Genomic DNA, 8,397 nt, shown 5'->3' with positions numbered 1-8,397 from the left:
GGGGTCCTTCCACTCCGGGTCTTCGGCGGCAATTTGGCGGCAGGTCCTTCACTCGCTCCGGGACCCGCCGCCGAAGTGCCCTGAAGACGTGGAGCGGAAGGACCCCCGCCGCCGAATGCTCAGAAGAGGAGCGCTGCCGCCTAGGGTGGCAAGAGCCCTGGCGCCACTCCTGAATATATAGATACACCTCTACCTCGATATTATGCTGTCCTCGGGAGCCAAAAAATCTTACCATGTTATAGGTGAAACCGCGTTATATCGAACTTGCTTTGATCCGCCGGAGTGTGCAGCCCCGCCCTCCCGGAGCATTGCTTTACCGCGTTATATTCGAATTCGTGTTATATCGGACTGTGTTATATCGGGGTAGAGGTGTAGTTAACTTTTCTAAGTCTATTGACTTCAATGGAGTTGCTCCTCATGTACAGTGGTGAAAACAAGAGGCTAATCAGACCCTGTGTATCCAGCCCAATTAAAAATGTGGCTATAACAGTGACTTGGTTTGTACAATATTATGCAACGTCTAAAAATGAAGTGGGTGCTGCCACATACTTTTATGGATTTAATGAAAGTGAGGTTAAACTTGGTATTTTTGTTTCTTTCAAAGCTAAAAAATCATCAGTTTTAATGAAACAAACTTATTTTTGTCATGCAGATGGATTAAAGTAAAGTATTTTTATTTTTTTAAAATAAAAATGATCAATTTTGTGTGCTTTAAATATTATCAATTTTTAAAGCTTCCTGTGGATTTTAGAGTTGCATATGCATGCAAAGTGAATTATTGCTCTCTGGGGCTCAATAAAAACAAAGTGACCCTTTTGATATGCAACATTTTGAGAGTTGAATCTTTGGTCTGGCTACATAAAAATAAAATTGGAGTAATTGTTGAGTGATACAGTCATATCACAAACAGATTGTATATTAGACCTGAGAATAAGATGTCAATTAGTGCCCTCCTGTGGATATGACTGCTGTTACGTATTGGAGAAGAAAATCTTTTAATCAGAGCTGAAATCTATGAACTTCAGGTTTTTCATATGACCCATAGAATTGTGATGCTTCATTTAAGACACTTTCTTTTATTATTTATTTGTGTCTAGGAAATATCATGTCACTGAGTTTTAAGTGGAATTTCCTAATGAGTTCCGCATAACAACTGATGACACAGTACAGTATAACTCCAAATTTAAAACTTAAATGCAAAACTCAATTCACCCTTAACTGCAGAGCCATAGCTAGTGTTTCCATAATAAAAACTCTTGATTAATTTGTAGGAAGATAGTAAGATCAGTGGCTCTCAGCCTTGCAGTTGCAACTCCAAAGTCATTCACAAAGCTCGTTAGTGGTTTGCCAAACTTTCTGTGGAGAGAAATCTTTCCTTAAAGAAATAGTCTATTGCCCTTTAAGGTTTCAAAGATAGAGTTCCAATGTAGAAATAAGGCTTACTGAATACAGACCGTGGGCCAGATCCTTAGCTGGTGTAAACTGTTAGCTCTATTGATTTCAGTGACTGCTAAACAAGGACCAACACTGTATGCAGTGCTTGTAAAAACCCACTTTGGTTATATGTAGTACAATAAATTTTAAGCAACCATTAAATTAAGTATTACAGCATTTTAGGTTTTTGCTTTTCTTTGCTGAAATAGCACAAAGGATTCTGGTGTCCCACAAAGGGTTTTGGGAGATGGGAGTCATAGGAAAAAAAAGTGGATGGGTTGGTGACTGCAAGTGGGGCAAAAAGCTACAAAGCTCAGACATTCTGAGTGTCTTATTGGCTTCATTGGGCATCGACAACTCCTAATCTCCCTTATCATCTGGCCTTCAGCATACTTATTTTGAATTAGTTCAAAAGTTTACATACTTTCAATCTTGCTACTTCAAAAGGCTAAGCTTTAAGTGTTGTATCAATGAGTACATTTCAATCCAAACCAAACACTTTACAGTATCCGCTAAATAGTCCTATAACTAAAACGTAACACCGTATTTTCCACTTTGTTATTTTTCTAATTGAAATGCAAAAAATTAATAATTTGGCACAATAAGAACATTAAATAATACATTAAACCAGATCACCATCTGTTTTGGCCAGGTAAAAACAGAAGATCATGTGTTGTGCTTGCATGGGCTTCTAGAGGAAGTAAAAGTAGAGAAGTGCTGATGGGAAATATCACGAGAACTTGGAGAAAATTGCAATTCCTGAACTGTGCAAAACAGCTACAGTTGATGTGGAGAGCAGGAATAGACCAAATGGGTACAGTAGGTTCAATCTTGCAATCAGATCTGACAGGTCAGACCTCAAAACTCAAATTTTGAAAAGCTGGACAAGGAATCTGAGTAAGTTGTTATTTTTGAGCCACCTATGGATCAATTTAGCCCCAAATGTAATTCCACTGGCTTCAGCAAGTGAATATGGCTGAATGTCTTTACACTTAAGACACTTTTCTCTGTCTTCTTTTTTATGACTTAAACTGTCCCGAGCCTCTGGAGTTTTTTTGTTCTGTAGGGAGTTCCATGCACTTATGTGTCATTAAAATTAGAAACGAAGAGCGGTGGGTCTTATCCTTAAAGTGCAGTCCAGGTCAGGGACATCCTGCTTTACAAAGCACAATTAGCAATTTCATTAATCTAATGGGTTGTGTGTAGACCAAACTGCTTTAAAATTATAGTGAAATCATTCAGGCCACTACTTGGCAATATTAAGTAGTTCTTGTTCTTTTTATTAAAATGATGATTAATGAACTTAGTCCTCCTGAAAGGTGCATCTTGAAAAGTGGCATCTTTTGAAACTGAAGCCCTGCATTGGTCTATAGGACAGGTATAATACTAGTAGTGTAAGCTTCCCTGTTTGCACTCTTGACGTGGAAAAAGAGATGTCCAGATCTTTTTAATCTTTGGTCTTTCTGCTGAGACCACCACCAAGCATACCAGTTCTGAGGCAGAGATTTGTAATGTGGACAGTTTACAACTAGAAACAGGGCTGATAAAGAACATGTCTCCTACAAGCCACTGGACAGTTGTCAGCTAGTTAGAAATGTCTTTTGATCATCATCAACCTGGGCTGGATTCCCTGATTTAGAGGTGAAAAGCTCTGCATCTCATTACAAATGTACAGAATTATCCAGTTCTTCAAAATTACATAACTGAAAAAACCCTCCTATAATTTATTCTAAGTTGCATAGAATCTTATCTGGTCTACCACACTGGGTAAAATCCTGTCTGTACTGAAAAGTTTTGTACTCAATGAGAGTTTTGACATTGTCTTCAATAGGAGCACCCTATATCTTTAAAAAACTATATAAATATATTAAAAATATTTTTGTGAATTCAGTTTACTCCCCTTCTCATTATGGCTTCACTGTAGAGTTTTCTCCCAGGTGACTTTTGTAAAATGAAAAGCTACGGAAGTGTCATTGCCTTCAGTGAGGTTTTTCACTGATGAGGTTGGTCACATGTCAAAAGGAATAGGGAACATCCTGCAACGGACCCAGTACAAACACTAGTCAGCTGAACCGGTTCAGGGAAGGAGTCTGCAAACATGGACTCAGTCTATTAAGATGAATATGCAGTATAGAAAAACTGTTTTCTTCCTTTTTTTTTTTTTGGTATTGAAAATGTAACCTAAGAAAGTACTTCAAAGAGCCACTGACTTGGCAGATGGAAATACCAGGGGTGAAATCCTGGCCCACTGAATTATTATTTATTATTTGTATTACTGTAGCCTATGAGCCCTACTCAGGGACCAGGACCCCTTTGTGTCGGGTGCTGTACAAACAGAACACACAGATGTTCCCTGCCCACAAAGAGCTAACTATGTAAGTATAAGACAAGAGGCAAAGAAGTTTTACCAGTTTAAACATGACACACAAGACCTGAATTATGAAGATGGTATTCAACATTCATTGTCCTTACATAACTGCTATGTTATAGCGTTTTTGGACATTAGTGCAGAATAATGTAATATTTGTTTCCTAATGGAAGGATAAGAAATTTGAGTTAAAATTAAGCAGCTTGTTTAAAATACTTAGACTTCCTGAAGTACAGGTTCAAATCCCAGGCAGGTAGACCAATCCATTTTTTCTTCCAGTGTAGATAAATTGAGTACTATTCACTTTGAAATGTGAGGATCTTTGGGATCAAATGTTTGCCCTGCATAAACACTATCATAAGACAAGGGGCTTGCCCCAGCACCTTCAGACAATTTTTTTTTCCATTTCCCACAATGCTATACAAGCATGGGTTATACTGGTTAGTTGCACCTCCACACCTCAGGCGTGGCACTGCTTGAATGGTGTTGTGTGCATGTTTATATAGTTTATGAAATATTTTTGTATCCTTTGGGATGCTGGGCACTATAAAAATGTAAAATATTTCTCTTGGGGAAACTGCACCAGAACCGTGAATAGAAAAGAGAGCACTTTACACAAGCACATGACAATATGTGCCCAGACAACATGTCCATTTTGATTCCACCTACTTAGTTTACTGTTACTGTTGACTGCAAGCAAAATATAATTGCATGTAAAACAGAACTGCCTATAAAGGAGGTAGTCACACAGAAAAATTGTGTACCTGTGAAGTACAGTTCAAGATTGTTCTGCTTGCCTTCAAATGTGTCTATTTGTATGTACTTGTACAAGGCATTTTAGATTGAAAGGCCCTCTTAAACCTGGGTGATCTTTGGTCCAGGGAGCAAAAGATTAGTTCCAGATGTGGTCATGCTCTTCTAGTCCTTCAAAAGTAACTACTGCACCATCTGTTTTGTAATGGACAATTTCAAAGAGTGCCAAGAGGATGTTAAAGACATTGGTCAAATGACTAGAGATACCTCTCACACACAAATTCTAGAGGTCATAGTGCCTCAGACAAATTCATATTTTCACTTTTCAATCATTCTGCCACCATGGGAACTCAGGGAACAATTCTCTGTCCTTCCAGAATAAGGCTTTGAAAATGTGTTCCAGAATATGACTATTGTTAATATATTGGGCCAAATTCAGAATGGAATTCAGTGGAGTGATTGGAAATCAATGGCAACAGATCCTCTTACATCTGGTGTGAAAGTTTCCTGGTATGTATTGAAAACAATTTTGTTTTCTTTTTAGTGGAATCTCTGAAGGAGGTTAAAACTAAACTTGTTTAAACTGGCTGATTGACCATAACAAATGAAAGAGCTGACACACAAACTGAGCTGTTTTCAACATGGAATATGGGGTTGTTGCAGCTCATCAAAATGGGAGTTCTTTCTATGTTTGATCTCAGTATTCATGAAATAAGAGGAATGAGTCAGTCTTTCTATGTATGATATTACTTATCAATAGCCAGGTTCATTATGGTCTGTGCGTGTATATCTAAGATACTAGCCACTAACCAGGGGTGAATCAGAATTTTGTTAACTGCTAAACTTTATTGCATGTTGCTTATTTCAGACACAATAAAAGAGGTTATAGATAAATTTGTGTCTACTTACTGCCAATTTATGTGCCCCCAAATATCAGTTGTTTTACTATGTTTTGATTTAACTGATCTTCTCAGGCCAGGCACCATGTCTTTTCATTTACCTGCAAAATGCTATACAGAGTGATGGCAAAAATAAATAACAATGGTTTTGAAATGAGTATTAGATTTTTAGTGATCTCCCAATGTGACTGCAAAATCAAACTTTTGGCTCTATTATGAGTTTTGGCCAAAGCCAGGAATTTTCATGGGCACCCAGCCAACAACAGAGTACTATATCCCCTTTTCAGGTTAAAGCAAACTCGGCTGATTCTACAACTGCGCTCTAGCATCAACATAACAGAATTGAAGATGACTGTGAAGTAGGAATGGGTCAAGTTCTGTGGTCAGTTACATGAATGTAAACGTGGATTTCAGCTCAAGATTTACACCAATAGTTGAGAGAATAATTTGGTCCAAAATGAACTGAAAAAAAATGGGAAAGCTACTAGATGCTTTGTGTCAGAAATATCAATTCCAGGGCAATAACTGTCAGCGTGGCCTTAAGAATTCACATTTTCTGCATTATCCACAGCAAGTAAGTCATCAGCAAAAATAAATTAAGAGAAATAATAAAATCACTCCAGTTCATTCTTCTGCTAGTCTGCCCAATGCATCCTGTCGTCCCCTCTCTCTCAGGTCTCAATCCTGCAATGAGCTCTGCGCAAGCAGATTGCTGCACTTGAATAGTCCCCATTGATTTTTATGTGGTTCCTTCCCCTGTAGAGCTCATTGCAAGATAAGGGCCTTAGATTGTCCCCTATTTAGGGGAAGGTTTATCTTCATTCCATATCTTCACAGTTTGAAGTGCATCACTGGCACTTTAAGAAATAATATAAAAACAATAATAGCACAACTCCTTGCCACTTTCTCTCCTTGGTATTACTATCATTTAATTTTTCATTGTTTGTGTCATTTGGGGGGGGAGGGGGATTCAGGAGTAGCGGGGATCCTTCCTCGGTTATTTTGCATCCATTGCATTTTAAAATGGAAAAACAAACTGGAGAGCAGACTAGAACACTTCCACTCTAAAGGGCTTCAGTTAACTCTTAAAGTTCCAAAGAAATATTATTGAAAGGGGTAAAAGTAAGTGTATGTGGGAGTATGTGTACTAACCTTTTCATTAAAAGAGCAGTTTTCTGTCTGAAGGCCATGGTGTGTTAATAGATAACAAGGGTGAGTAAATAGTCCCACTGTTTTCCTGGTTCATATTCTATAGGCTAAATTCTGACTTCAACCAGAGTCACACAACATAGGACAGCTGACAACCTCTGTCAGCAATAATGGCTGAAGATAGCAAGTGAAGGGCTGGATGAGCTCTTAGTGGGGGTTCAAATAAAGAAAATCCAAAGAGTTGCTTCCTGCAGCTAATTTCCCCTCACCTCAGGGTGAATTTGATTCCCAGCTCAACCCAAAATCCAGACACACAACCTTTAGAGTTCACTGCTTTTGTGGTCGTCCTGAATGATTAATTTGCTCCAGATGAACCCAACCACCCACATTCCCCTCATGGCTCAGTTCCCCGAATGGCAATCTCTACTTGCAGGGCATGCACCTGTGGGAGCTATGTTATCATGCTCAGGGTGTGTGTGCTAACCCCCTTGCCAGCTACTGGCTGGGTTATATAGACCCTGTCAAAGTGACATATTTCATTTAAGATGCACCGCTCCAAGAATACATAATCCAGAAAAAAGAAAAGAAAATGATCAGGTTATTCACGGTTACAAATGGACATGCTATTCATCTGGCACATGATGTCTTGAGCAGAGTTCAATTTGTAACAGTAGTTAATCATTCACTTCATTCACAAATGGAAGAGAGCATTTATTTCTTTGAAAAATTTAACTCATTTGTTTCCTGACAGCAGTGGATTGAGACACACAGGAGGCATATTCTTATCTCAGTTACAGCCATGTACATCCAGCGTCACCTCCAGGTAGTTCAGATTTACACCAGTTGAAATGGGTAGAATTTGTTTCAGAGCATGAGCAGTTTCCAGACGTGTAGACAGAAAATAAGTCACTCTGCTTAATGTTAACATCAGTTTGCCAAAACTTTTTCTGATATTAAATAGAATTTTCCAATAAACCACCTGACCCTCCTCAAGATGAGAAGGAAATTGTGACGAGCAGAAGGATTTGGTTTTCAATTCTCTAATGCTAAAAATATAAAGCCAATATTCCACATTACCAATGTCAATATTTCATACAAAACTCTTCAACTCCATTGCAAACACCTGTCTTTACTCAGCCCTGCCTCCCATTTCATATTTGGCATTCAGAGCTATTTAGTGCAGGAAATCACTGATTTTCAATTGTCAGTAAACATAGATTCATAGTTTCATAGAGTTTAAGGTCAGAAGGAATCATTAGATCATCTAGTCTAACCTCCTGCATATCCCAGGCCATTAACTTTCTCCCAAATATGCCTATGTTGAGTCCAAAGCATTTTAGCCCTCAGGAGACTAAACTGGTCTGTGCCACAGGCAGAGAACAGAAGAGACCTTGCAAGTGACCAACTGTAGGCCTACCTGGCCAGAGGTTTATTACATCAAAGTTTCTCATGTTGTGGTATATGGAACATTTGTTATTGGTCTTCGGAGCATTTATTTGTCATATAATGCTGGATGCTCCTCCTTATTTCCAGCTGTTAATTGTACTGAGTCAGCTAACACTCCTTTAAATATTGTCCCACTGTTACTGTTCCCTGTAACCAATTGCTGTAGTTATCAGAAAGGATGCTAGGTGATTATAAATAGGAAGGCAGGTGACCCACAAGACAATCTCTGTATTAAAATATGACACACACTATGGATATTTTGAGACCATCTGGTGTTACCATTCCTTTTAATTGCATTGTATGTTTATAACATGAAACTGAGTGCCTGGATCCCTTGATTGCAAATTG

This window comes from Terrapene carolina, unplaced genomic scaffold (assembly GCF_002925995.2).
Source record: "Terrapene carolina triunguis isolate 2854851 unplaced genomic scaffold, T_m_triunguis-2.0 Scaffold69, whole genome shotgun sequence".
In the NCBI taxonomy this organism is placed as follows: Eukaryota; Metazoa; Chordata; order Testudines; family Emydidae; genus Terrapene; species Terrapene triunguis.
The sequence above is the reverse complement of the archived record's forward strand: the minus strand, read 5'-3'. Positions refer to the sequence as shown.